The 23,614-nt window shown below is 53.1% G+C and overlaps 1 protein-coding gene across 1 annotated transcript in view; it reads left to right on the top strand.

Annotated features, from left to right (window-relative positions):
• Nucleotides 1-23,614, top strand: part of LOC115127306 (TPA-induced transmembrane protein) — a 259,290-nt gene that overhangs the window by 229,226 nt on the left and 6,450 nt on the right.

Genomic DNA, 23,614 nt, shown 5'->3' with positions numbered 1-23,614 from the left:
TATATTCTACCGGATAATTTTAGATTTTAGTACAGTGAAATGGTCACTTGGCAGAGTGGAGTCTTTTGTTTAGACATGTAGCTAGCTAGCAAACAATTAAACATAATCCCAACTCATAATGTTACTACGCTTCATGAATCTGCTGGTAGCTAACCAACCAGTTTCAATGTTAAATAGCTAGCTAACATTAGGCAAAACTTACTCCACTTTGTCTCTATACTGACATTTCGCTTAAGCACCCCGGATAAGGTTGTTAATAGCTGCCAATATTCATATATTTTTTCGCCAAAGTGTTCGCCTAGGCTACGCGGCATAATGTTGTAGCAAATTCGGATGTCAGACAAACAGGCACTCAGCCCCAGTTCTCTTCAGTCAGTGACAGACAGCGACCACAGTTCTCTTCAGTCAGTGACAAACAGGCACTCAGCCCCAGTTCTCTTCAGTCAGTGACAGACAGGCACTCAGCCCCAGTTCTCTTCAGTCAGTGACAGACAGCGACCACAGTTCTCTTCAGTCAGTGACAGACAGGGACCACAGTTCTCTTCAGTCAGTAACAGACAGGGACTCACCACAGTTCTCTTCAGTCAGTGACAGACAGGGACCACAGTTCTCTTCAGTCAGTGACAGACAGGGACTCAGCCACAGTTCTCTTCAGTCAGTGACAGACAGGGACCACAGTTCTCTTCAGTCAGTGGCAGACAGGGACTCAGCCACAGTTCTCTTCAGTCAGTGACAGACAGGGACCACAGTTCTCTTCAGTCAGTGACAGACAGGGACTCAGCCCCAGTTCTCTTCAGTCAGTGACAGACAGGCACTCAGCCCCAGTTCTCTTCAGTCAGTGACAGACAGGGACTCAGCCCCAGTTCTCTTCAGTCAGTGACAGACAGGCACTCAGCCCCAGTTCTCTTCAGTCAGTGACAGACAGGCACTCAGCCCCAGTTCTCTTCAGTCAGTGACAGACAGGCACTCAGCCCCAGTTCTCTTCAGTCAGTGACAGACAGGGACTCACCACAGTTCTCTTCAGTCAGTAACAGACAGGGACCCCAGTTCTCTTCAGTCAGTGACAAACAGGCACTCAGCCCCAGTTCTCTTCAGTCAGTGACAGACAGGGACTCAGCCCCAGTTCTCTTCAGTCAGTGACAGACAGGCACTCAGCCCCAGTTCTCTTCAGTCAGTGACAGACAGGGACCACAGTTCTCTTCAGTCAGTAACAGACAGGGACCACAGTTCTCTTCAGTCAGTGACAGACAGGGACTCACCACAGTTCTCTTCAGTCAGTAACAGACAGGGACTCACCACAGTTCTCTTCAGTCAGTAGACAGACAGTTCTCTTCAGGACTCAGGGACCACAGTTCTCTTCAGTCAGTGACAGACAGGGACTCACCACAGTTCTCTTCAGTCAGTAACAGACAGGGACCACAGTTCTCTTCAGTCAGTGACAGACAGGCACTCAGCCCCAGTTCTCTTCAGTCAGTGACAGACAGGCACTCAGCCCCAGTTCTCTTCAGTCAGTGACAGACAGGCACTCAGCCCCAGTTCTCTTCAGTCAGTGACAGACAGGCACTCAGCCCCAGTTCTCTTCAGTCAGTGACAGACAGGGACTCACCACAGTTCTCTTCAGTCAGTAACAGACAGGCACTCAGCCCCAGTTCTCTTCAGTCAGTAACAGACAGGCACTCAGCCCCAGTTCTCTTCAGTCAGTGACAGACAGGGACTCACCACAGTTCTCTTCAGTCAGTAACAGACAGGGACCACAGTTCTCTTCAGTCAGTAACAGACAGGGACTCACCACAGTTCTCTTCAGTCAGTAACAGACAGGGACCACAGTTCTCTTCAGTCAGTAACAGACAGGGACTCACCACAGTTCTCTTCAGTCAGTGACAGACAGCGACCACAGTTCTCTTCAGTCAGTGACAGACAGCGACCACAGTTCTCTTCAGTCAGTGACAGACAGGGACTCACCACACTTCTCTTCAGTCAGTGACAGACAGGGACTCACCACAGTTCTCTTCAGTCAGTAACAGACAGGGACTCACCACAGTTCTCTTCAGTCAGTGACAGACAGGGACCACAGTTCTCTTCAGTCAGTGACAGACAGGGACTCACCACAGTTCTCTTCAGTCAGTAACAGACAGGGACCACAGTTCTCTTCAGTCAGTAACAGACAGGGACTCACCACAGTTCTCTTCAGTCAGTAACAGACAGGGACTCACCACAGTTCTCTTCAGTCAGTGACAGACAGGGACCACAGTTCTCTTCAGTCAGTAACAGACAGGGACCACAGTTCTCTTCAGTCAGTGACAGACAGGGACTCACCACAGTTCTCTTCAGTCAGTAACAGACAGGGACCACAGTTCTCTTCAGTCAGTGACAGACAGGGACTCACCACAGTTCTCTTCAGTCAGTAACAGACAGGGACCACAGTTCTCTTCAGTCAGTGACAGACAGGGACTCACCACAGTTCTCTTCAGTCAGTAACAGACAGGGACCACAGTTCTCTTCAGTCAGTGACAGACAGGGACTCACCACAGTTCTCTTCAGTCAGTGACAGACAGGGACTCACCACAGTTCTCTTCAGTCAGTGACAGACAGGCACTCACCACAGTTCTCTTCAGTCAGTAACAAAGCCAATAAAGTGTTTTGTTTGTGCTCATAATGCACCAGCCGGTTAGAAGAGTTTATGCCTATAGTCTGAAATTGCCACGGGGAAACATGGTGTGTACATGCAGGTTATTAGATTTGGGGCGGCAGGTAGCCTAGCCTAGTGGTTAGAGGAGACAGGTAGTCTAGTGGTTAGAGGAGACAGGTAGCCTAGCCTAGTGGTTAGAGGAGGCAGGTAGCCTAGCCTAGTGGTTAGAGGAGGCAGGTAGTCTAGTGATTAGAGGAGACAGGTAGCCTAGTGGTTAGAGGAGACAGGTAGCCTAGCCTAGTGGTTAGAGGAGACAGGTAGCCTAGTGGTTAGAGGAGACAGGTAGCCTAGCCTAGTGGTTAGAGGAGACAGGTATCCTAGTGGTTAGAGGAGGCAGGTAGTCTAGTGGTTAGAGGAGACAGGTAGCCTAGCCTAGTGGTTAGAGGAGACAGGTAGCCTAGCCTAGTGGTTAGAGGAGACAGGTAGCCTAGCCTAGTGGTTAGAGGAGACAGGTAGTCTAGTGGTTAGAGGAGACAGGTAGCCTAGCCTAGTGGTTAGAGGAGACAGGTAGTCTAGTGGTTAGAGGAGGCAGGTAGCCTAGCCTAGTGGTTAGAGGAGACAGGTAGCCTAGCCTAGTGGTTAGAGGAGACAGGTAGCCTAGCCTAGTGGTTAGAGGAGACAGGTAGCCTAGCCTAGTGGTTAGAGGAGGCAGGTAGCCTAGTGGTTAGAGGAGACAGGTAGCCTAGCCTAGTGGTTAGAGGAGACAGGTAGCCTAGCCTAGTGGTTAGAGGAGACAGGTAGCCTAGCCTAGTGGTTAGAGGAGGCAGGTAGCCTAGCCTAGTGGTTAGAGGAGACAGGTAGCCTAGCCTAGTGGTTAGAGGAGACAGGTAGTCTAGTGGTTAGAGGAGGCAGGTAGCCTAGCCTAGTGGTTAGAGGAGACAGGTAGCCTAGCCTAGTGGTTAGAGGAGACAGGTAGCCTAGCCTAGTGGTTAGAGGAGGCAGGTAGCCTAGTGGTTAGAGAGGCAGGTAGCCTAGTGGTTAGAGGAGGCAGGTAGCCTAGTGGTTAGAGGAGGCAGGTAGCCTAGTGGTTAGAGGAGGCAGGTAGTCTAGTGGTTAGAGGAGGCAGGTAGCCTAGTGGTTAGAGGAGGCAGGTAGCCTAGTGGTTAGAGGAGGCAGGTAGCCTAGTGGTTAGAGGAGGCAGGTAGCCTAGTGGTTAGAGGAGGCAGGTAGCCTAGTGGTTAGAGGAGGCAGGTAGCCTCGTGGTTAGAGGAGGGAGGTAGCCTAGTGGTTAGAGGAGGCAGGTAGCCTAGTGGTTAGAGGAGGCAGGTAGCCTAGCCTAGTGGTTAGAGGAGGCAGGTAGTCTAGTGGTTAGAGGAGACAGGTAGCCTAGCCTAGTGGTTAGAGGAGGCAGGTAGCCTAGCCTAGTGGTTAGAGGAGACAGGTAGTCTAGTGGTTAGAGGAGGCAGGTAGCCTAGCCTAGTGGTTAGAGGAGGCAGGTAGCCTAGCCTAGTGGTTAGAGGAGACAGGTAGCCTAGCCTAGTGGTTAGAGGAGACAGGTAGCCTAGCCTAGTGGTTAGAGGAGACAGGTAGTCTAGTGGTTAGAGGAGACAGGTAGCCTAGCCTAGTGGTTAGAGGGGCAGGTAGTCTAGTGGTTAGAGGAGACAGGTAGCCTAGCCTAGTGGTTAGAGGAGACAGGTAGTCTAGTGGTTAGAGGAGACAGGTAGCCTAGCCTAGTGGTTAGAGGAGACAGGTAGCCTAGCCTAGTGGTTAGAGGAGGCAGGTAGCCTAGTGGTTAGAGGAGACAGGTAGCCTAGCCTAGTGGTTAGAGGAAGCAGGTAGCCTAGTGGTTAGAGGAGACAGGTAGCCTAGCCTAGTGGTTAGAGGAGGCAGGTAGCCTAGTGGTTAGAGGAGGCAGGTAGCCTAGTGGTTAGAGAGGCAGGTAGCCTAGTGGTTAGAGGAGGCAGGTAGTCTAGTGGTTAGAGGAGACAGGTAGCCTAGTGGTTAGAGGAGACAGGTAGCCTAGCCTAGTGGTTAGAGGAGACAGGTAGCCTAGTGGTTAGAGGAGACAGGTAGCCTAGCCTAGTGGTTAGAGGAGACAGGTATCCTAGTGGTTAGAGGAGGCAGGTAGTCTAGTGGTTAGAGGAGACAGGTAGCCTAGCCTAGTGGTTAGAAGAGACAGGTAGCCTAGCCTAGTGGTTAGAGGAGACAGGTAGCCTAGTGGTTAGAGGAGTAAGGTATCCTAGTGGTTAGAGGAGGCAGGTAGCCTAGCCTAGTGGTTAGAGGAGACAGGTAGTCTAGTGGTTAGAGGAGACAGGTAGCCTAGCCTAGTGGTTAGAGGAGACAGGTAGTCTAGTGGTTAGAGGAGACAGGTATCCTAGTGGTTAGAGGAGGCAGGTAGCTTAGCCTAGAGGTTAGAGGAGGCAGGTAGCCTAGCCTAGTGGTTAGAGGAGGCAGGTAGCCTAGCCTAGTGGTTAGAGGAGGCAGGTAGTCTAGTGGTTAGAGGAGACAGGTAGCCTAGCCTAGTGGTTAGAGGAGGCAGGTAGCCTAGCCTAGTGGTTAGAGGAGACAGGTAGCCTAGCCTAGTGGTTAGAGGAGACAGGTAGTCTAGTGGTTAGAGGAGGCAGGTAGCCTAGCCTAGTGGTTAGAGGAGACAGGTAGCCTAGCCTAGTGGTTAGAGGAGACAGGTAGCCTAGCATAGTGGTTAGAGGAGACAGGTAGCCTAGTGGTTAGAGGAGACAGGTAGCCTAGCCTAGTGGTTAGAGGAGACAGGTATCCTAGTGGTTAGAGGAGGCAGGTAGCCTAGCCTAGTGGTTAGAGGAGACAGGTAGCCTAGCCTAGTGGTTAGAGGAGACAGGTAGCCTAGTGGTTAGAGGAGTAAGGTATCCTAGTGGTTAGAGGAGGCAGGTAGCCTAGCCTAGTGGTTAGAGGAGACAGGTAGTCTAGTGGTTAGAGGAGACAGGTAGCCTAGCCTAGTGGTTAGAGGAGACAGGTAGTCTAGTGGTTAGAGGAGACAGGTATCCTAGTGGTTAGAGGAGGCAGGTAGCTTAGCCTAGTGGTTAGAGGAGGCAGGTAGCCTAGCCTAGTGGTTAGAGGAGGCAGGTAGCCTAGCCTAGTGGTTAGAGGAGGCAGGTAGTCTAGTGGTTAGAGGAGACAGGTAGCCTAGCCTAGTGGTTAGAGGAGGCAGGTAGCCTAGCCTAGTGGTTAGAGGAGACAGGTAGCCTAGCCTAGTGGTTAGAGGAGACAGGTAGTCTAGTGGTTAGAGGAGGCAGGTAGCCTAGCCTAGTGGTTAGAGGAGACAGGTAGCCTAGCCTAGTGGTTAGAGGAGACAGGTAGCCTAGCCTAGTGGTTAGAGGAGACAGGTAGCCTAGCCTAGTGGTTAGAGGAGACAGGTAGCCTAGCCTAGTGGTTAGAGGAGACAGGTAGCCTAGTGGTTAGAGGAGACAGGTAGCCTAGTGGTTAGAGGAGACAGGTATCCTAGTGGTTAGAGGAGGCAGGTAGCCTAGCCTAGTGGTTAGAGGAGGCAGGTAGCCTAGCCTAGTGGTTAGAGGAGACAGGTAGCCTAGCCTAGTGGTTAGAGGAGACAGGTAGCCTAGCCTAGTGGTTAGAGGAGACAGGTAGTCTAGTGGTTAGAGGAGACAGGTAGCCTAGCCTAGTGGTTAGAGGGGCAGGTAGTCTAGTGGTTAGAGGAGACAGGTAGCCTAGCCTAGTGGTTAGAGGAGACAGGTAGTCTAGTGGTTAGAGGAGACAGGTAGCCTAGCCTAGTGGTTAGAGGAGACAGGTAGTCTAGTGGTTAGAGGAGGCAGGTAGCCTAGCCTAGTGGTTAGAGGAGACAGGTAGCCTAGCCTAGTGGTTAGAGGAGACAGGTAGCCTAGCCTAGTGGTTAGAGGAGACAGGTAGCCTAGCCTAGTGGTTAGAGGAGACAGGTAGCCTAGCCTAGTGGTTAGAGGAGACAGGTAGCCTAGCCTAGTGGTTAGAGGAGACAGGTAGCCTAGCCTAGTGGTTAGAGGAGACAGGTAGTAGCCTAGTGGTTAGAGGAGGCAGGTAGCCTAGCCTAGTGGTTAGAGGAGACAGGTAGCCTAGCCTAGTGGTTAGAGGAGACAGGTAGCCTAGCCTAGTGGTTAGAGGAGGCAGGTAGCCTAGCCTAGTGGTTAGAGGAGACAGGTAGTCTAGTGGTTAGAGGAGACAGGTAGCCTAGCCTAGTGGTTAGAGGAGACAGGTAGTCTAGTGGTTAGAGGAGGCAGGTAGCCTAGCCTAGTGGTTAGAGGAGACAGGTAGCCTAGCCTAGTGGTTAGAGGAGACAGGTAGCCTAGCCTAGTGGTTAGAGGAGACAGGTAGCCTAGCCTAGTGGTTAGAGGAGACAGGTAGCCTAGCCTAGTGGTTAGAGGAGACAGGTAGCCTAGCCTAGTGGTTAGAGGAGGCAGGTAGCCTAGCCTAGTGGTTAGAGGAGACAGGTAGCCTAGCCTAGTGGTTAGAGGAGACAGGTAGCCTAGCCTAGTGGTTAGAGGAGGCAGGTAGCCTAGCCTAGTGGTTAGAGGAGACAGGTAGCCTAGCCTAGTGGTTAGAGGAGACAGGTAGCCTAGCCTAGTGGTTAGAGGAGGCAGGTAGCCTAGCCTAGTGGTTAGAGGAGACAGGTAGCCTAGCCTAGTGGTTAGAGGAGACAGGTAGCCTAGCCTAGTGTTTAGAGGAGGCAGGTAGCCTAGTGGTTAGAGGAGGCAGGTAGCCTAGTGGTTAGAGAGTCAGGTAGCCTAGTGGTTAGAGAGGCAGGTAGCCTAGTGGTTAGAGGAGGCAGGTAGCCTAGTGGTTAGAGGAGGCAGGTAGTCTAGTGGTTAGAGGAGGCAGGTAGCCTAGTGGTTAGAGGAGGCAGGTAGCCTAGTGGTTAGAGGAGGCAGATAGTCTAGTGGTTAGAGGAGGCAGGTAGCCTAGTGGTTAGAGGAGGCAGGTAGCCTAGTGGTTAGAGGAGGCAGGTAGCCTAGTGGTTAGAGGAGGCAGGTAGCCTCGTGGTTAGAGGAGGGAGGTAGCCTAGTGGTTAGAGGAGGCAGGTAGCCTAGTGGTTAGAGGAGGCAGGTAGCCTAGCCTAGTGGTTAGAGGAGGCAGGTAGTCTAGTGGTTAGAGGAGACAGGTAGCCTAGCCTAGTGGTTAGAGGAGGCAGGTAGCCTAGCCTAGTGGTTAGAGGAGACAGGTAGTCTAGTGGTTAGAGGAGGCAGGTAGCCTAGCCTAGTGGTTAGAGGAGGCAGGTAGCCTAGCCTAGTGGTTAGAGGAGACAGGTAGCCTAGCCTAGTGGTTAGAGGAGACAGGTAGCCTAGCCTAGTGGTTAGAGGAGACAGGTAGTCTAGTGGTTAGAGGAGACAGGTAGCCTAGCCTAGTGGTTAGAGGGGCAGGTAGTCTAGTGGTTAGAGGAGACAGGTAGCCTAGCCTAGTGGTTAGAGGAGACAGGTAGTCTAGTGGTTAGAGGAGACAGGTAGCCTAGCCTAGTGGTTAGAGGAGGCAGGTAGTCTAGTGGTTAGCCTGGTGGGAGGCAGGTAGCCTAGCCTAGTGGTTAGAGGAGACAGGTAGCCTAGCCTAGTGGTTAGAGGAGACAGGTAGCCTAGCCTAGTGGTTAGAGGAGACAGGTAGCCTAGCCTAGTGGTTAGAGGAGACAGGTAGCCTAGCCTAGTGGTTAGAGGAGGCAGGTAGCCTAGTGGTTAGAGGAGACAGGTAGCCTAGCCTAGTGGTTAGAGGAGGCAGGTAGCCTAGCCTAGTGGTTAGAGGAGACAGGTAGCCTAGCCTAGTGGTTAGAGGAGACAGGTAGCCTAGCCTAGTGGTTAGAGGAGGCAGGTAGCCTAATGGTTAGAGGAGACAGGTAGCCTAGCCTAGTGGTTAGAGGAGGCAGGTAGCCTAGTGGTTAGAGGAGGCAGGTAGCCTAGTGGTTAGAGGAGACAGGTAGCCTAGCCTAGTGGTTAGAGGAGACAGGTAGCCTAGCCTAGTCGTTAGAGGAGGCAGGTAGCCTAATGGTTAGAGGAGACAGGTAGCCTAGCCTAGTGGTTAGAGGAGGCAGGTAGCCTAGTGGTTAGAGGAGACAGGTAGCCTAGCCTAGTGGTTAGAGGAGGCAGGTAGCCTAGCCTAGTGGTTAGAGGAGACAGGTAGCCTAGCCTAGTGGTTAGAGGAGACAGGTAGCCTAGCCTAGTGGTTAGAGGAGGCAGGTAGCCTAGCCTAGTGGTTAGAGGAGACAGGTAGCCTAGCCTAGTGGTTAGAGGAGACAGGTAGCCTAGCCTAGTGGTTAGAGGAGACAGGTAGCCTAGCCTAGTGGTTAGAGGAGACAGGTAGTCTAGTGGTTAGAGGAGACAGGTAGCCTAGCCTAGTGGTTAGAGGGGCAGGTAGTCTAGTGGTTAGAGGAGACAGGTAGCCTAGCCTAGTGGTTAGAGGAGACAGGTAGTCTAGTGGTTAGAGGAGACAGGTAGCCTAGCCTAGTGGTTAGAGGAGGCAGGTAGTCTAGTGGTTAGAGGAGGCAGGTAGCCTAGCCTAGTGGTTAGAGGAGAGAGGTAGCCTAGCCTAGTGGTTAGAGGAGACAGGTAGCCTAGCCTAGTGGTTAGAGGAGACAGGTAGCCTAGCCTAGTGGTTAGAGGAGACAGGTAGCCTAGCCTAGTGGTTAGAGGAGGCAGGTAGCCTAGTGGTTAGAGGAGACAGGTAGCCTAGCCTAGTGGTTAGAGGAGGCAGGTAGCCTAGCCTAGTGGTTAGAGGAGACAGGTAGCCTAGCCTAGTGGTTAGAGGAGACAGGTAGCCTAGCCTAGTGGTTAGAGGAGGCAGGTAGCCTAATGGTTAGAGGAGACAGGTAGCCTAGCCTAGTGGTTAGAGGAGGCAGGTAGCCTAGTGGTTAGAGGAGGCAGGTAGCCTAGTGGTTAGAGGAGGCAGGTAGCCTAGTGGTTAGAGGAGACAGGTAGCCTAGCCTAGTGGTTAGAGGAGACAGGTAGCCTAGCCTAGTCGTTAGAGGAGGCAGGTAGCCTAATGGTTAGAGGAGACAGGTAGCCTAGCCTAGTGGTTAGAGGAGGCAGGTAGCCTAGTGGTTAGAGGAGACAGGTAGCCTAGCCTAGTGGTTAGAGGAGGCAGGTAGCCTAGCCTAGTGGTTAGAGGAGACAGGTAGCCTAGCCTAGTGGTTAGAGGAGACAGGTAGCCTAGCCTAGTGGTTAGAGGAGGCAGGTAGCCTAGCCTAGTGGTTAGAGGAGACAGGTAGCCTAGCCTAGTGGTTAGAGGAGACAGGTAGCCTAGCCTAGTGGTTAGAGGAGGCAGGTAGCCTAGCCTAGTGGTTAGAGGAGACAGGTAGCCTAGCCTAGTGGTTAGAGGAGACAGGTAGCCTAGCCTAGTGGTTAGAGGAGGCAGGTAGCCTAGTGGTTAGAGGAGGCAGGTAGCCTAGTGGTTAGAGAGGCAGGTAGCCTAGTGGTTAGAGAGGCAGGTAGCCTAGTGGTTAGAGGAGGCAGGTAGCCTAGTGGTTAGAGGAGGCAGGTAGTCTAGTGGTTAGAGGAGGCAGGTAGCCTAGTGGTTAGAGGAGGCAGGTAGCCTAGTGGTTAGAGGAGGCAGGTAGTCTAGTGGTTAGAGGAGGCAGGTAGCCTAGTGGTTAGAGGAGGCAGGTAGCCTAGTGGTTAGAGGAGGCAGGTAGCCTAGTGGTTAGAGGAGGCAGGTAGCCTAGTGGTTAGAGGAGGCAGGTAGCCTCGTGGTTAGAGGAGGGAGGTAGCCTAGTGGTTAGAGGAGGCAGGTAGCCTAGTGGTTAGAGGAGGCAGGTAGCCTAGCCTAGTGGTTAGAGGAGGCAGGTAGTCTAGTGGTTAGAGGAGACAGGTAGCCTAGCCTAGTGGTTAGAGGAGGCAGGTAGCCTAGCCTAGTGGTTAGAGGAGACAGGTAGTCTAGTGGTTAGAGGAGGCAGGTAGCCTAGCCTAGTGGTTAGAGGAGGCAGGTAGCCTAGCCTAGTGGTTAGAGGAGACAGGTAGCCTAGCCTAGTGGTTAGAGGAGGCAGGTAGCCTAGCCTAGTGGTTAGAGGAGACAGGTAGCCTAGCCTAGTGGTTAGAGGAGACAGGTAGCCTAGCCTAGTGGTTAGAGGAGGCAGGTAGCCTAGTGGTTAGAGGAGGCAGGTAGCCTAGTGGTTAGAGAGGCAGGTAGCCTAGTGGTTAGAGAGGCAGGTAGCCTAGTGGTTAGAGGAGGCAGGTAGCCTAGTGGTTAGAGGAGGCAGGTAGTCTAGTGGTTAGAGGAGGCAGGTAGCCTAGTGGTTAGAGGAGGCAGGTAGCCTAGTGGTTAGAGGAGGCAGGTAGTCTAGTGGTTAGAGGAGGCAGGTAGCCTAGTGGTTAGAGGAGGCAGGTAGCCTAGTGGTTAGAGGAGGCAGGTAGCCTAGTGGTTAGAGGAGGCAGGTAGCCTAGTGGTTAGAGGAGGCAGGTAGCCTCGTGGTTAGAGGAGGGAGGTAGCCTAGTGGTTAGAGGAGGCAGGTAGCCTAGTGGTTAGAGGAGGCAGGTAGCCTAGCCTAGTGGTTAGAGGAGGCAGGTAGTCTAGTGGTTAGAGGAGACAGGTAGCCTAGCCTAGTGGTTAGAGGAGGCAGGTAGCCTAGCCTAGTGGTTAGAGGAGACAGGTAGTCTAGTGGTTAGAGGAGGCAGGTAGCCTAGCCTAGTGGTTAGAGGAGGCAGGTAGCCTAGCCTAGTGGTTAGAGGAGACAGGTAGCCTAGCCTAGTGGTTAGAGGAGGCAGGTAGCCTAGCCTAGTGGTTAGAGGAGACAGGTAGCCTAGCCTAGTGGTTAGAGGAGACAGGTAGCCTAGCCTAGTGGTTAGAGGAGACAGGTAGTCTAGTGGTTAGAGGAGACAGGTAGCCTAGCCTATTGGTTAGAGGGGCAGGTAGTCTAGTGGTTAGAGGAGACAGGTAGCCTAGCCTAGTGGTTAGAGGAGACAGGTAGTCTAGTGGTTAGAGGAGACAGGTAGCCTAGCCTAGTGGTTAGAGGAGACAGGTAGTCTAGTGGTTAGAGGAGACAGGTAGCCTAGCCTAGTGGTTAGAGGAGACAGGTAGCCTAGTGGTTAGAGGAGACAGGTAGCCTAGCCTAGTGGTTAGAGGAGACAGGTAGCCTAGCCTAGTGGTTAGAGGAGGCAGGTAGCCTAGTGGTTAGAGGAGACAGGTAGCCTAGCCTAGTGGTTAGAGGAGGCAGGTAGCCTAGCCTAGTGGTTAGAGGAGACAGGTAGCCTAGCCTAGTGGTTAGAGGAGACAGGTAGCCTAGCCTAGTGGTTAGAGGAGGCAGGTAGCCTAGCCTAGTGGTTAGAGGAGACAGGTAGCCTAGCCTAGTGGTTAGAGGAGACAGGTAGCCTAGCCTAGTGGTTAGAGGAGGCAGGTAGCCTAGTGGTTAGAGGAGGCAGGTAGCCTAGTGGTTAGAGAGTCAGGTAGCCTAGTGGTTAGAGAGGCAGGTAGCCTAGTGGTTAGAGGAGGCAGGTAGCCTAGTGGTTAGAGGAGGCAGGTAGTCTAGTGGTTAGAGGAGGCAGGTAGCCTAGTGGTTAGAGGAGGCAGGTAGCCTAGTGGTTAGAGGAGGCAGGTAGTCTAGTGGTTAGAGGAGGCAGGTAGCCTAGTGGTTAGAGGAGGCAGGTAGCCTAGTGGTTAGAGGAGGCAGGTAGCCTAGTGGTTAGAGGAGGCAGGTAGCCTAGTGGTTAGAGGAGGCAGGTAGCCTCGTGGTTAGAGGAGGGAGGTAGCCTAGTGGTTAGAGGAGGCAGGTAGCCTAGTGGTTAGAGGAGGCAGGTAGCCTAGCCTAGTGGTTAGAGGAGGCAGGTAGTCTAGTGGTTAGAGGAGACAGGTAGCCTAGCCTAGTGGTTAGAGGAGGCAGGTAGCCTAGCCTAGTGGTTAGAGGAGACAGGTAGTCTAGTGGTTAGAGGAGGCAGGTAGCCTAGCCTAGTGGTTAGAGGAGGCAGGTAGCCTAGCCTAGTGGTTAGAGGAGACAGGTAGCCTAGCCTAGTGGTTAGAGGAGACAGGTAGCCTAGCCTAGTGGTTAGAGGAGACAGGTAGTCTAGTGGTTAGAGGAGACAGGTAGCCTAGCCTAGTGGTTAGAGGGCAGGTAGTCTAGTGGTTAGAGGAGACAGGTAGCCTAGCCTAGTGGTTAGAGGAGACAGGTAGTCTAGTGGTTAGAGGAGACAGGTAGCCTAGCCTAGTGGTTAGAGGAGGCAGGTAGTCTAGTGGTTAGAGGAGGCAGGTAGCCTAGCCTAGTGGTTAGAGGAGACAGGTAGCCTAGCCTAGTGGTTAGAGGAGACAGGTAGCCTAGCCTAGTGGTTAGAGGAGACAGGTAGCCTAGCCTAGTGGTTAGAGGAGACAGGTAGCCTAGCCTAGTGGTTAGAGGAGGCAGGTAGCCTAGTGGTTAGAGGAGACAGGTAGCCTAGCCTAGTGGTTAGAGGAGGCAGGTAGCCTAGCCTAGTGGTTAGAGGAGACAGGTAGCCTAGCCTAGTGGTTAGAGGAGACAGGTAGCCTAGCCTAGTGGTTAGAGGAGGCAGGTAGCCTAATGGTTAGAGGAGACAGGTAGCCTAGCCTAGTGGTTAGAGGAGGCAGGTAGCCTAGTGGTTAGAGGAGGCAGGTAGCCTAGTGGTTAGAGGAGACAGGTAGCCTAGCCTAGTGGTTAGAGGAGACAGGTAGCCTAGCCTAGTCGTTAGAGGAGGCAGGTCGCCTAATGGTTAGAGGAGACAGGTAGCCTAGCCTAGTGGTTAGAGGAGGCAGGTAGCCTAGTGGTTAGAGGAGACAGGTAGCCTAGCCTAGTGGTTAGAGGAGGCAGGTAGCCTAGCCTAGTGGTTAGAGGAGACAGGTAGCCTAGCCTAGTGGTTAGAGGAGACAGGTAGCCTAGCCTAGTGGTTAGAGGAGGCAGGTAGCCTAGCCTAGTGGTTAGAGGAGACAGGTAGCCTAGCCTAGTGGTTAGAGGAGACAGGTAGCCTAGCCTAGTTGTTAGAGGAGGCAGGTAGCCTAGCCTAGTGGTTAGAGGAGACAGGTAGCCTAGCCTAGTGGTTAGAGGAGACAGGTAGCCTAGCCTAGTGGTTAGAGGAGGCAGGTAGCCTAGTGGTTAGAGGAGGCAGGTAGCCTAGTGGTTAGAGAGGCAGGTAGCCTAGTGGTTAGAGAGGCAGGTAGCCTAGTGGTTAGAGGAGGCAGGTAGCCTAGTGGTTAGAGGAGGCAGGTAGTCTAGTGGTTAGAGGAGGCAGGTAGCCTAGTGGTTAGAGGAGGCAGGTAGCCTAGTGGTTAGAGGAGGCAGGTAGCCTAGTGGTTAGAGGAGGCAGGTAGCCTAGTGGTTAGAGGAGGCAGGTAGCCTAGTGGTTAGAGGAGGCAGGTAGCCTAGTGGTTAGAGGAGGCAGGTAGCCTAGTGGTTAGAGGAGGCAGGTAGCCTCGTGGTTAGAGGAGGGAGGTAGCCTAGTGGTTAGAGGAGGCAGGTAGCCTAGTGGTTAGAGGAGGCAGGTAGCCTAGCCTAGTGGTTAGAGGAGGCAGGTAGTCTAGTGGTTAGAGGAGACAGGTAGCCTAGCCTAGTGGTTAGAGGAGGCAGGTAGCCTAGCCTAGTGGTTAGAGGAGACAGGTAGTCTAGTGGTTAGAGGAGGCAGGTAGCCTAGCCTAGTGGTTAGAGGAGGCAGGTAGCCTAGCCTAGTGGTTAGAGGAGACAGGTAGCCTAGCCTAGTGGTTAGAGGAGACAGGTAGCCTAGCCTAGTGGTTAGAGGAGACAGGTAGTCTAGTGGTTAGAGGAGACAGGTAGCCTAGCCTAGTGGTTAGAGGGGCAGGTAGTCTAGTGGTTAGAGGAGACAGGTAGCCTAGCCTAGTGGTTAGAGGAGACAGGTAGTCTAGTGGTTAGAGGAGACAGGTAGCCTAGCCTAGTGGTTAGAGGAGGCAGGTAGTCTAGTGGTTAGAGGAGGCAGGTAGCCTAGCCTAGTGGTTAGAGGAGACAGGTAGCCTAGCCTAGTGGTTAGAGGAGACAGGTAGCCTAGCCTAGTGGTTAGAGGAGACAGGTAGCCTAGCCTAGTGGTTAGAGGAGACAGGTAGCCTAGCCTAGTGGTTAGAGGAGACAGGTAGCCTAGCCTAGTGGTTAGAGGAGGCAGGTAGCCTAGTGGTTAGAGGAGACAGGTAGCCTAGCCTAGTGGTTAGAGAGGAGGCAGGTAGCCTAGCCTAGTGGTTAGAGGAGACAGGTAGCCTAGCCTAGTGGTTAGAGGAGACAGGTAGCCTAGCCTAGTGGTTAGAGGAGGCAGGTAGCCTAATGGTTAGAGGAGACAGGTAGCCTAGCCTAGTGGTTAGAGGAGGCAGGTAGCCTAGTGGTTAGAGGAGGCAGGTAGCCTAGTGGTTAGAGGCAGGTAGCCTAGTGGTTAGAGGAGGCAGGTAGCCTAGTGGTTAGAGGAGGCAGGTAGCCTAGTGGTTAGAGGAGGCAGGTAGTCTAGTGGTTAGAGGGGGCAGGTAGCCTAGTGGTTAGAGGAGGCAGGTAGCCTAGTGGTTAGAGGAGGCAGGTAGCCTAGTGGTTAGAGGAGGCAGGTAGCCTAGTGGTTAGAGGAGGCAGGTAGCCTAGTGGTTAGAGGAGGCAAGTAGCCTAGTGGTTAGAGGAGGCAGATAGCCTCGTGGTTAAAGGAGGGAGGTAGCCTAGTGGTTAGAGGAGGCAGGTAGCCTAGTGGTTAGAGGAGGCAGGTAGCCTAGCCTAGTGGTTAGAGGAGGCAGGTAGTCTAGTGGTTAGAGGAGACAGGTAGCCTAGCCTAGTGGTTAGAGGAGGCAGGTAGCCTAGCCTAGTGGTTAGAGGAGACAGGTAGTCTAGTGGTTAGAGGAGGCAGGTAGCCTAGCCTAGTGGTTAGAGGAGGCAGGTAGCCTAGCCTAGTGGTTAGAGGAGACAGGTAGCCTAGCCTAGTGGTTAGAGGAGACAGGTAGCCTAGCCTAGTGGTTAGAGGAGACAGGTAGTCTAGTGGTTAGAGGAGACAGGTAGCCTAGCCTAGTGGTTAGAGGGGCAGGTAGTCTAGTGGTTAGAGGAGACAGGTAGCCTAGCCTAGTGGTTAGAGGAGACAGGTAGCCTAGCCTAGTGGTTAGAGGAGGCAGGTAGCCTAGCCTAGTGGTTAGAGGAGACAGGTAGCCTAGCCTAGTGGTTAGAGGAGACAGGTAGCCTAGCCTAGTGGTTAGAGGAGGCAGGTAGCCTAGTGGTTAGAGGAGGCAGGTAGCCTAGTGGTTAGAGAGGCAGGTAGCCTAGTGGTTAGAGAGGCAGGTAGCCTAGTGGTTAGAGGAGGCAGGTAGCCTAGTGGTTAGAGGAGGCAGGTAGCCTAGTGGTTAGAGGAGGCAGGTAGCCTAGTGGTTAGAGGAGGCAGGTAGCCTAGTGGTTAGAGGAGGCAGGTAGTCTAGTGGTTAGAGGAGGCAGGTAGCCTAGTGGTTAGAGGAGGCAGGTAGCCTAGTGGTTAGAGGAGGCAGGTAGCCTAGTGGTTAGAGGAGGCAGGTAGCCTAGTGGTTAGAGGAGGCAGGTAGCCTCGTGGTTAGAGGAGGGAGGTAGCCTAGTGGTTAGAGGAGGCAGGTAGCCTAGTGGTTAGAGGAGGCAGGTAGCCTAGCCTAGTGGTTAGAGGAGGCAGGTAGTCTAGTGGTTAGAGGAGACAGGTAGCCTAGCCTAGTGGTTAGAGGAGGCAGGTAGCCTAGCCTAGTGGTTAGAGGAGACAGGTAGTCTAGTGGTTAGAGGAGGCAGGTAGCCTAGCCTAGTGGTTAGAGGAGGCAGGTAGCCTAGCCTAGTGGTTAGAGGAGACAGGTAGCCTAGCCTAGTGGTTAGAGGAGACAGGTAGCCTAGCCTAGTGGTTAGAGGAGACAGGTAGTCTAGTGGTTAGAGGAGACAGGTAGCCTAGCCTAGTGGTTAGAGGGGCAGGTAGTCTAGTGGTTAGAGGAGACAGGTAGCCTAGCCTAGTGGTTAGAGGAGACAGGTAGTCTAGTGGTTAGAGGAGACAGGTAGCCTAGCCTAGTGGTTAGAGGAGGCAGGTAGCCTAGCCTAGTGGTTAGAGGAGACAGGTAGCCTAGCCTAGTGGTTAGAGGAGACAGGTAGCCTAGCCTAGTGGTTAGAGGAGACAGGTAGCCTAGCCTAGTGGTTAGAGGAGACAGGTAGCCTAGCCTAGTGGTTAGAGGAGACAGGTAGCCTAGCCTAGTGGTTAGAGGAGGCAGGTAGCCTAGTGGTTAGAGGAGACAGGTAGCCTAGCCTAGTGGTTAGAGGAGGCAGGTAGCCTAGCCCAGGTAGCCTAGCCTAGTGGTTAGAGGAGACAGGTAGCCTAGCCTAGTGGTTAGAGGAGACAGGTAGCCTAGCCTAGTGGTTAGAGGAGGCAGGTAGCCTAATGGTTAGAGGAGACAGGTAGCCTAGCCTAGTGGTTAGAGGAGGCAGGTAGCCTAGTGGTTAGAGGAGTCAGGTAGCCTAGTGGTTAGAGAGGCAGGTAGCCTAGTGGTTAGAGGAGGCAGGTAGCCTAGTGGTTAGAGGAGGCAGGTAGCCTAGTGGTTAGAGGAGGAGGTAGCAGTGGTAGTCTAGTGGTTAGAGGGGGCAGGTAGCCTAGTGGTTAGAGGAGGCAGGTAGCCTAGTGGTTAGAGGAGGCAGGTAGCCTAGTGGTTAGAGGAGGCAGGTAGCCTAGCCTAGTGGTTAGAGGAGGCAGGTAGCCTAGTGGTTAGAGGAGGCAGGTAGCCTAGTGGTTAGAGGAGGCAGATAGCCTAGTGGTTAAAGGAGGGAGGTAGCCTAGTGGTTAGAGGAGGCAGGTAGCCTAGTGGTTAGAGGAGGCAGGTAGCCTAGCCTAGTGGTTAGAGGAGGCAGGTAGTCTAGTGGTTAGAGGAGACAGGTAGCCTAGCCTAGTGGTTAGAGGAGGCAGGTAGCCTAGCCTAGTGGTTAGAGGAGACAGGTAGTCTAGTGGTTAGAGGAGGCAGGTAGCCTAGCCTAGTGGTTAGAGGAGGCAGGTAGCCTAGCCTAGTGGTTAGAGGAGACAGGTAGCCTAGCCTAGTGGTTAGAGGAGACAGGTAGCCTAGCCTAGTGGTTAGAGGAGACAGGTAGTCTAGTGGTTAGAGGAGACAGGTAGCCTAGCCTAGTGGTTAGAGGGGCAGGTAGTCTAGTGGTTAGAGGAGACAGGTAGCCTAGCCTAGTGGTTAGAGGAGACAGGTAGTCTAGTGGTTAGAGGAGACAGGTAGCCTAGCCTAGTTGTTAGAGGAGACAGGTAGCCTAGCCTAGTGGTTAGAGGAGGCAGGTAGCCTAGTGGTTAGAGGAGACAGGTAGCCTAGCCTAGTGGTTAGAGGAGGCAGGTAGCCTAGCCTAGTGGTTAGAGGAGACAGGTAGCCTAGCCTAGTGGTTAGAGGAGACAGGTAGCCTAGCCTAGTGGTTAGAGGAGGCAGGTAGCCTAGTGGTTAGAGGAGACAGGTAGCCTAGCCTAGTGGTTAGAGGAGGCAGGTAGCCTAGCCTAGTGGTTAGAGGAGACAGGTAGCCTAGCCTAGTGGTTAGAGGAGACAGGTAGCCTAGCCTAGTGGTTAGAGGAGGCAGGTAGCCTAGTGGTGGTTAGAGTGGGAGACAGGTAGCCTAGCCTAGTGGTTAGAGGAGGCAGGTAGCCTAGCCTAGTGGTTAGAGGAGACAGGTAGCCTAGCCTAGTGGTTAGAGGAGACAGGTAGCCTAGCCTAGTGGTTAGAGGAGGCAGGTAGCCTAATGGTTAGAGGAGACAGGTAGCCTAGCCTAGTGGTTAGAGGAGGCAGGTAGCCTAGTGGTTAGAGGAGACAGGTAGCCTAGCCTAGTGGTTAGAGGAGGCAGGTAGCCTAGCCTAGTGGTTAGAGGAGACAGGTAGCCTAGCCTAGTGGTTAGAGGAGACAGGTAGCCTAGCCTAGTGGTTAGAGGAGGCAGGTAGCCTAATGGTTAGAGGAGACAGGTAGCCTAGCCTAGTGGTTAGAGGAGGCAGGTAGCCTAGTGGTTAGAGGAGGCAGGTAGCCTAGTGGTTAGAGAGGCAGGTAGCCTAGTGGTTAGAGGAGGCAGGTAGCCTAGTGGTTAGAGGAGGCAGGTAGCCTAGTGGTTAGAGGAGGCAGGTAGTCTAGTGGTTAGAGGGGGCAGGTAGCCTAGTGGTTAGAGGAGGCAGGTAGCCTAGTGGTTAGAGGAGGCAGGTAGCCTAGTGGTTAGAGGAGGCAGGTAGCCTAGTGGTTAGAGGAGGCAGGTAGCCTAGTGGTTAGAGGAGGCAAGTAGCCTAGTGGTTAGAGGAGGCAGATAGCCTCGTGGTTAAAGGAGGGAGGTAGCCTAGTGGTTAGAGGAGGCAGGTAGCCTAGTGGTTAGAGGAGGCAGGTAGCCTAGCCTAGTGGTTAGAGGAGGCAGGTAGTCTAGTGGTTAGAGGAGACAGGTAGCCTAGCCTAGTGGTTAGAGGAGGCAGGTAGCCTAGCCTAGTGGTTAGAGGAGACAGGTAGTCTAGTGGTTAGAGGAGGCAGGTAGCCTAGCCTAGTGGTTAGAGGAGGCAGGTAGCCTAGCCTAGTGGTTAGAGGAGACAGGTAGCCTAGCCTAGTGGTTAGAGGAGACAGGTAGCCTAGCCTAGTGGTTAGAGGAGACAGGTAGTCTAGTGGTTAGAGGAGACAGGTAGCCTAGCCTAGTGGTTAGAGGGGCAGGTAGTCTAGTGGTTAGAGGAGACAGGTAGCCTAGCCTAGTGGTTAGAGGAGACAGGTAGTCTAGTGGTTAGAGGAGACAGGTAGCCTAGCCTAGTGGTTAGAGGAGACAGGTAGCCTAGCCTAGTGGTTAGAGGAGGCAGGTAGCCTAGTGGTTAGAGGAGACAGGTAGCCTAGCCTAGTGGTTAGAGGAGGCAGGTAGCCTAGCCTAGTGGTTAGAGGAGACAGGTAGCCTAGCCTAGTGGTTAGAGGAGACAGGTAGCCTAGCCTAGTGGTTAGAGGAGGCAGGTAGCCTAGTGGTTAGAGGAGACAGGTAGCCTAGCCTAGTGGTTAGAGGAGGCAGATAGCCTAGTGGTTAGAGGAGGCAGGTAGCGTAGTGGTTAGAGAGGCAGGTAGCCTAGTGGTTAGAGGAGGCAGGTAGCCTAGTGGTTAGAGGAGGCAGGTAGCCTAGTGGTTAGAGGAGGCAGGTAGCCTAGTGGTTAGAGGAGGCAGGTAGCCTTGTGATTAGAGGAGGCAGGTAGCCTAGTGGTTAGAGGAGGGAGGTAGCCTAGTGGTTAGAGGAGGCAGGTAGCCTAGTGGTTAGAGGAGGCGGGGCAGGTAGTCTAGTGGTTAGAGGAGGCAGGTAGCCTCGTGATTAGAGGAGGCAGGTAGCCTAGTGGTTAGAGGAGGGAGGCAGGTAGCCTAGTGGTTAGAGGAGGCAGGTAGCCTAATGGTTAGAGGAGGCAGGTAGCCTCGTGGTTAGAGGAGGCAGGTAGCCTAGTGGTTAGAGGAGGCAGGTAGCCTAGTGGTTAGAGGAGGCAGGTAGCCTAGTGGTTAGAGGAGGCAGGTAGCCTAGTGGTTAGAGGAGGCAGGTAGCCTAGTGGTTAGAGGAGGCAGGTAGCCTAGTGGTTAGAGGAGGCAGGTAGCCTAGTGGTTAGAGGAGGCAGGTAGCCTAGTGGTTAGAGGAGGCAGGTAGCCTAGTGGTTAGAGGAGGCAAGTAGCCTAGTGGTTAGAGGAGGCAGATAGCCTCGTGGTTAAAGGAGGGAGGTAGCCTAGTGGTTAGAGGAGGCAGGTAGCCTAGTGGTTAGAGGAGGCAGGTAGCCTAGCCTAGTGGTTAGAGGAGGCAGGTAGTCTAGTGGTTAGAGGAGACAGGTAGCCTAGCCTAGTGGTTAGAGGAGGCAGGTAGCCTAGCCTAGTGGTTAGAGGAGACAGGTAGTCTAGTGGTTAGAGGAGGCAGGTAGCCTAGCCTAGTGGTTAGAGGAGGCAGGTAGCCTAGCCTAGTGGTTAGAGGAGACAGGTAGCCTAGCCTAGTGGTTAGAGGAGACAGGTAGCCTAGCCTAGTGGTTAGAGGAGACAGGTAGTCTAGTGGTTAGAGGAGACAGGTAGCCTAGCCTAGTGGTTAGAGGGGCAGGTAGTCTAGTGGTTAGAGGAGACAGGTAGCCTAGCCTAGTGGTTAGAGGAGACAGGTAGTCTAGTGGTTAGAGGAGACAGGTAGCCTAGCCTAGTTGTTAGAGGAGACAGGTAGCCTAGCCTAGTGGTTAGAGGAGGCAGGTAGCCTAGTGGTTAGAGGAGACAGGTAGCCTAGCCTAGTGGTTAGAGGAGGCAGGTAGCCTAGCCTAGTGGTTAGAGGAGACAGGTAGCCTAGCCTAGTGGTTAGAGGAGACAGGTAGCCTAGCCTAGTGGTTAGAGGAGGCAGGTAGCCTAGTGGTTAGAGGAGACAGGTAGCCTAGCCTAGTGGTTAGAGGAGGCAGGTAGCCTAGCCTAGTGGTTAGAGGAGACAGGTAGCCTAGCCTAGTGGTTAGAGGAGACAGGTAGCCTAGCCTAGTGGTTAGAGGAGGCAGGTAGCCTAGTGGTTAGAGGAGACAGGTAGCCTAGCCTAGTGGTTAGAGGAGGCAGGTAGCCTAGCCTAGTGGTTAGAGGAGACAGGTAGCCTAGCCTAGTGGTTAGAGGAGACAGGTAGCCTAGCCTAGTGGTTAGAGGAGGCAGGTAGCCTAATGGTTAGAGGAGACAGGTAGCCTAGCCTAGTGGTTAGAGGAGGCAGGTAGCCTAGTGGTTAGAGGAGACAGGTAGCCTAGCCTAGTGGTTAGAGGAGGCAGGTAGCCTAGCCTAGTGGTTAGAGGAGACAGGTAGCCTAGCCTAGTGGTTAGAGGAGACAGGTAGCCTAGCCTAGTGGTTAGAGGAGGCAGGTAGCCTAATGGTTAGAGGAGACAGGTAGCCTAGCCTAGTGGTTAGAGGAGGCAGGTAGCCTAGTGGTTAGAGGAGGCAGGTAGCCTAGTGGTTAGAGAGGCAGGTAGCCTAGTGGTTAGAGGAGGCAGGTAGCCTAGTGGTTAGAGGAGGCAGGTAGCCTAGTGGTTAGAGGAGGCAGGTAGTCTAGTGGTTAGAGGGGGCAGGTAGCCTAGTGGTTAGAGGAGGCAGGTAGCCTAGTGGTTAGAGGAGGCAGGTAGCCTAGTGGTTAGAGGAGGCAGGTAGCCTAGTGGTTAGAGGAGGCAGGTAGCCTAGTGGTTAGAGGAGGCAAGTAGCCTAGTGGTTAGAGGAGGCAGATAGCCTCGTGGTTAAAGGAGGAGGTAGCCTAGTGGTTAGAGGAGGCAGGTAGCCTAGTGGTTAGAGGAGGCAGGTAGCCTAGCCTAGTGGTTAGAGGAGGCAGGTAGTCTAGTGGTTAGAGGAGACAGGTAGCCTAGCCTAGTGGTTAGAGGAGGCAGGTAGCCTAGCCTAGTGGTTAGAGGAGACAGGTAGTCTAGTGGTTAGAGGAGGCAGGTAGCCTAGCCTAGTGGTTAGAGGAGGCAGGTAGCCTAGCCTAGTGGTTAGAGGAGACAGGTAGCCTAGCCTAGTGGTTAGAGGAGACAGGTAGCCTAGCCTAGTGGTTAGAGGAGACAGGTAGTCTAGTGGTTAGAGGAGACAGGTAGCCTAGCCTAGTGGTTAGAGGGGCAGGTAGTCTAGTGGTTAGAGGAGACAGGTAGCCTAGCCTAGTGGTTAGAGGAGACAGGTAGTCTAGTGGTTAGAGGAGACAGGTAGCCTAGCCTAGTGGTTAGAGGAGACAGGTAGCCTAGCCTAGTGGTTAGAGGAGGCAGGTAGCCTAGTGGTTAGAGGAGACAGGTAGCCTAGCCTAGTGGTTAGAGGAGGCAGGTAGCCTAGCCTAGTGGTTAGAGGAGACAGGTAGCCTAGCCTAGTGGTTAGAGGAGACAGGTAGCCTAGCCTAGTGGTTAGAGGAGGCAGGTAGCCTAGTGGTTAGAGGAGACAGGTAGCCTAGCCTAGTGGTTAGAGGAGGCAGATAGCCTAGTGGTTAGAGGAGGCAGGTAGCGTAGTGGTTAGAGAGGCAGGTAGCCTAGTGGTTAGAGGAGGCAGGTAGCCTAGTGGTTAGAGGAGGCAGGTAGCCTAGTGGTTAGAGGAGGCAGGTAGCCTAGTGGTTAGAGGAGGCAGGTAGCCTTGTGATTAGAGGAGGCAGGTAGCCTAGTGGTTAGAGGAGGGAGGTAGCCTAGTGGTTAGAGGAGGCAGGTAGCCTAGTGGTTAGAGGAGGCGGGGCAGGTAGTCTAGTGGTTAGAGGAGGCAGGTAGCCTCGTGATTAGAGGAGGCAGGTAGCCTAGTGGTTAGAGGAGGGAGGCAGGTAGCCTAGTGGTTAGAGGAGGCAGGTAGCCTAATGGTTAGAGCCTCGTGGGAGGCAGGTAGCCTAGTGGTTAGAGGAGGCAGGTAGCCTAGTGGTTAGAGGAGGCAGGTAGCCTAGTGGTTAGAGGAGGCAGGTAGCCTAGTGGTTAGAGGAGGCAGGTAGCCTAGTGGTTAGAGGAGGCAGGTAGCCTAGTGGTTAGAGCGTTTGGCCAGTAACCAAAAGGTTGCAGTATTGAATCCCCGAGCTGACAAGGTATATAAACCTGTCGTTCTGAACAAGGCAGTTTAACCCACTGTTCCCAGTAGGCCTTCATTGGAAATAAGAATTGGTTCTTAACTAACTTGCCTAGTTAAATAAGGGTTAAGTAATAAAATGTGTAAATAAATGTGATCTCTAGATGGAGTGAACAAGGTTATTAGATCACTAGGTTGATGACTGTTTGTTGTTGCCCCTCCTGTTTACTACACACACACACACACACACACACACACACACACACACACACACACACACACCCCGCCCATCTCTACCTTTGTATGTAACCGCGGTTCCTCCTTCTGAAAAGAACAAGTTTCACAACCTTCTCCAGGTCCTAATACTTATAATATTATATATTATTGTTTTATAAAAGAGCAAGGGTATAGAGTTTCCACAGGTCATTTAACTCAGGCATTTCAACAGTGTTGCCAGGGAGTCTAAATCTGCCAGGGAGTAACCAAATCTCATTAATTACATTAATTAATCTCGACTTTATTCTCAAAAATTTAATTTTGAGTTTATTCTCAAAATATTACCACTTTTTCATGCAAAACATAATAATTCAAGTGTCGCCATCTGTTGCTGTTTATTTATTGTTCTGTCAA

Source organism: Oncorhynchus nerka, linkage group LG11 (genome assembly GCF_034236695.1).
Source record: "Oncorhynchus nerka isolate Pitt River linkage group LG11, Oner_Uvic_2.0, whole genome shotgun sequence".
Lineage (NCBI taxonomy): Eukaryota > Metazoa > Chordata > Actinopteri > Salmoniformes > Salmonidae > Oncorhynchus > Oncorhynchus nerka.
The sequence above is the reverse complement of the archived record's forward strand: the minus strand, read 5'-3'. Positions and strand labels throughout refer to the sequence as shown.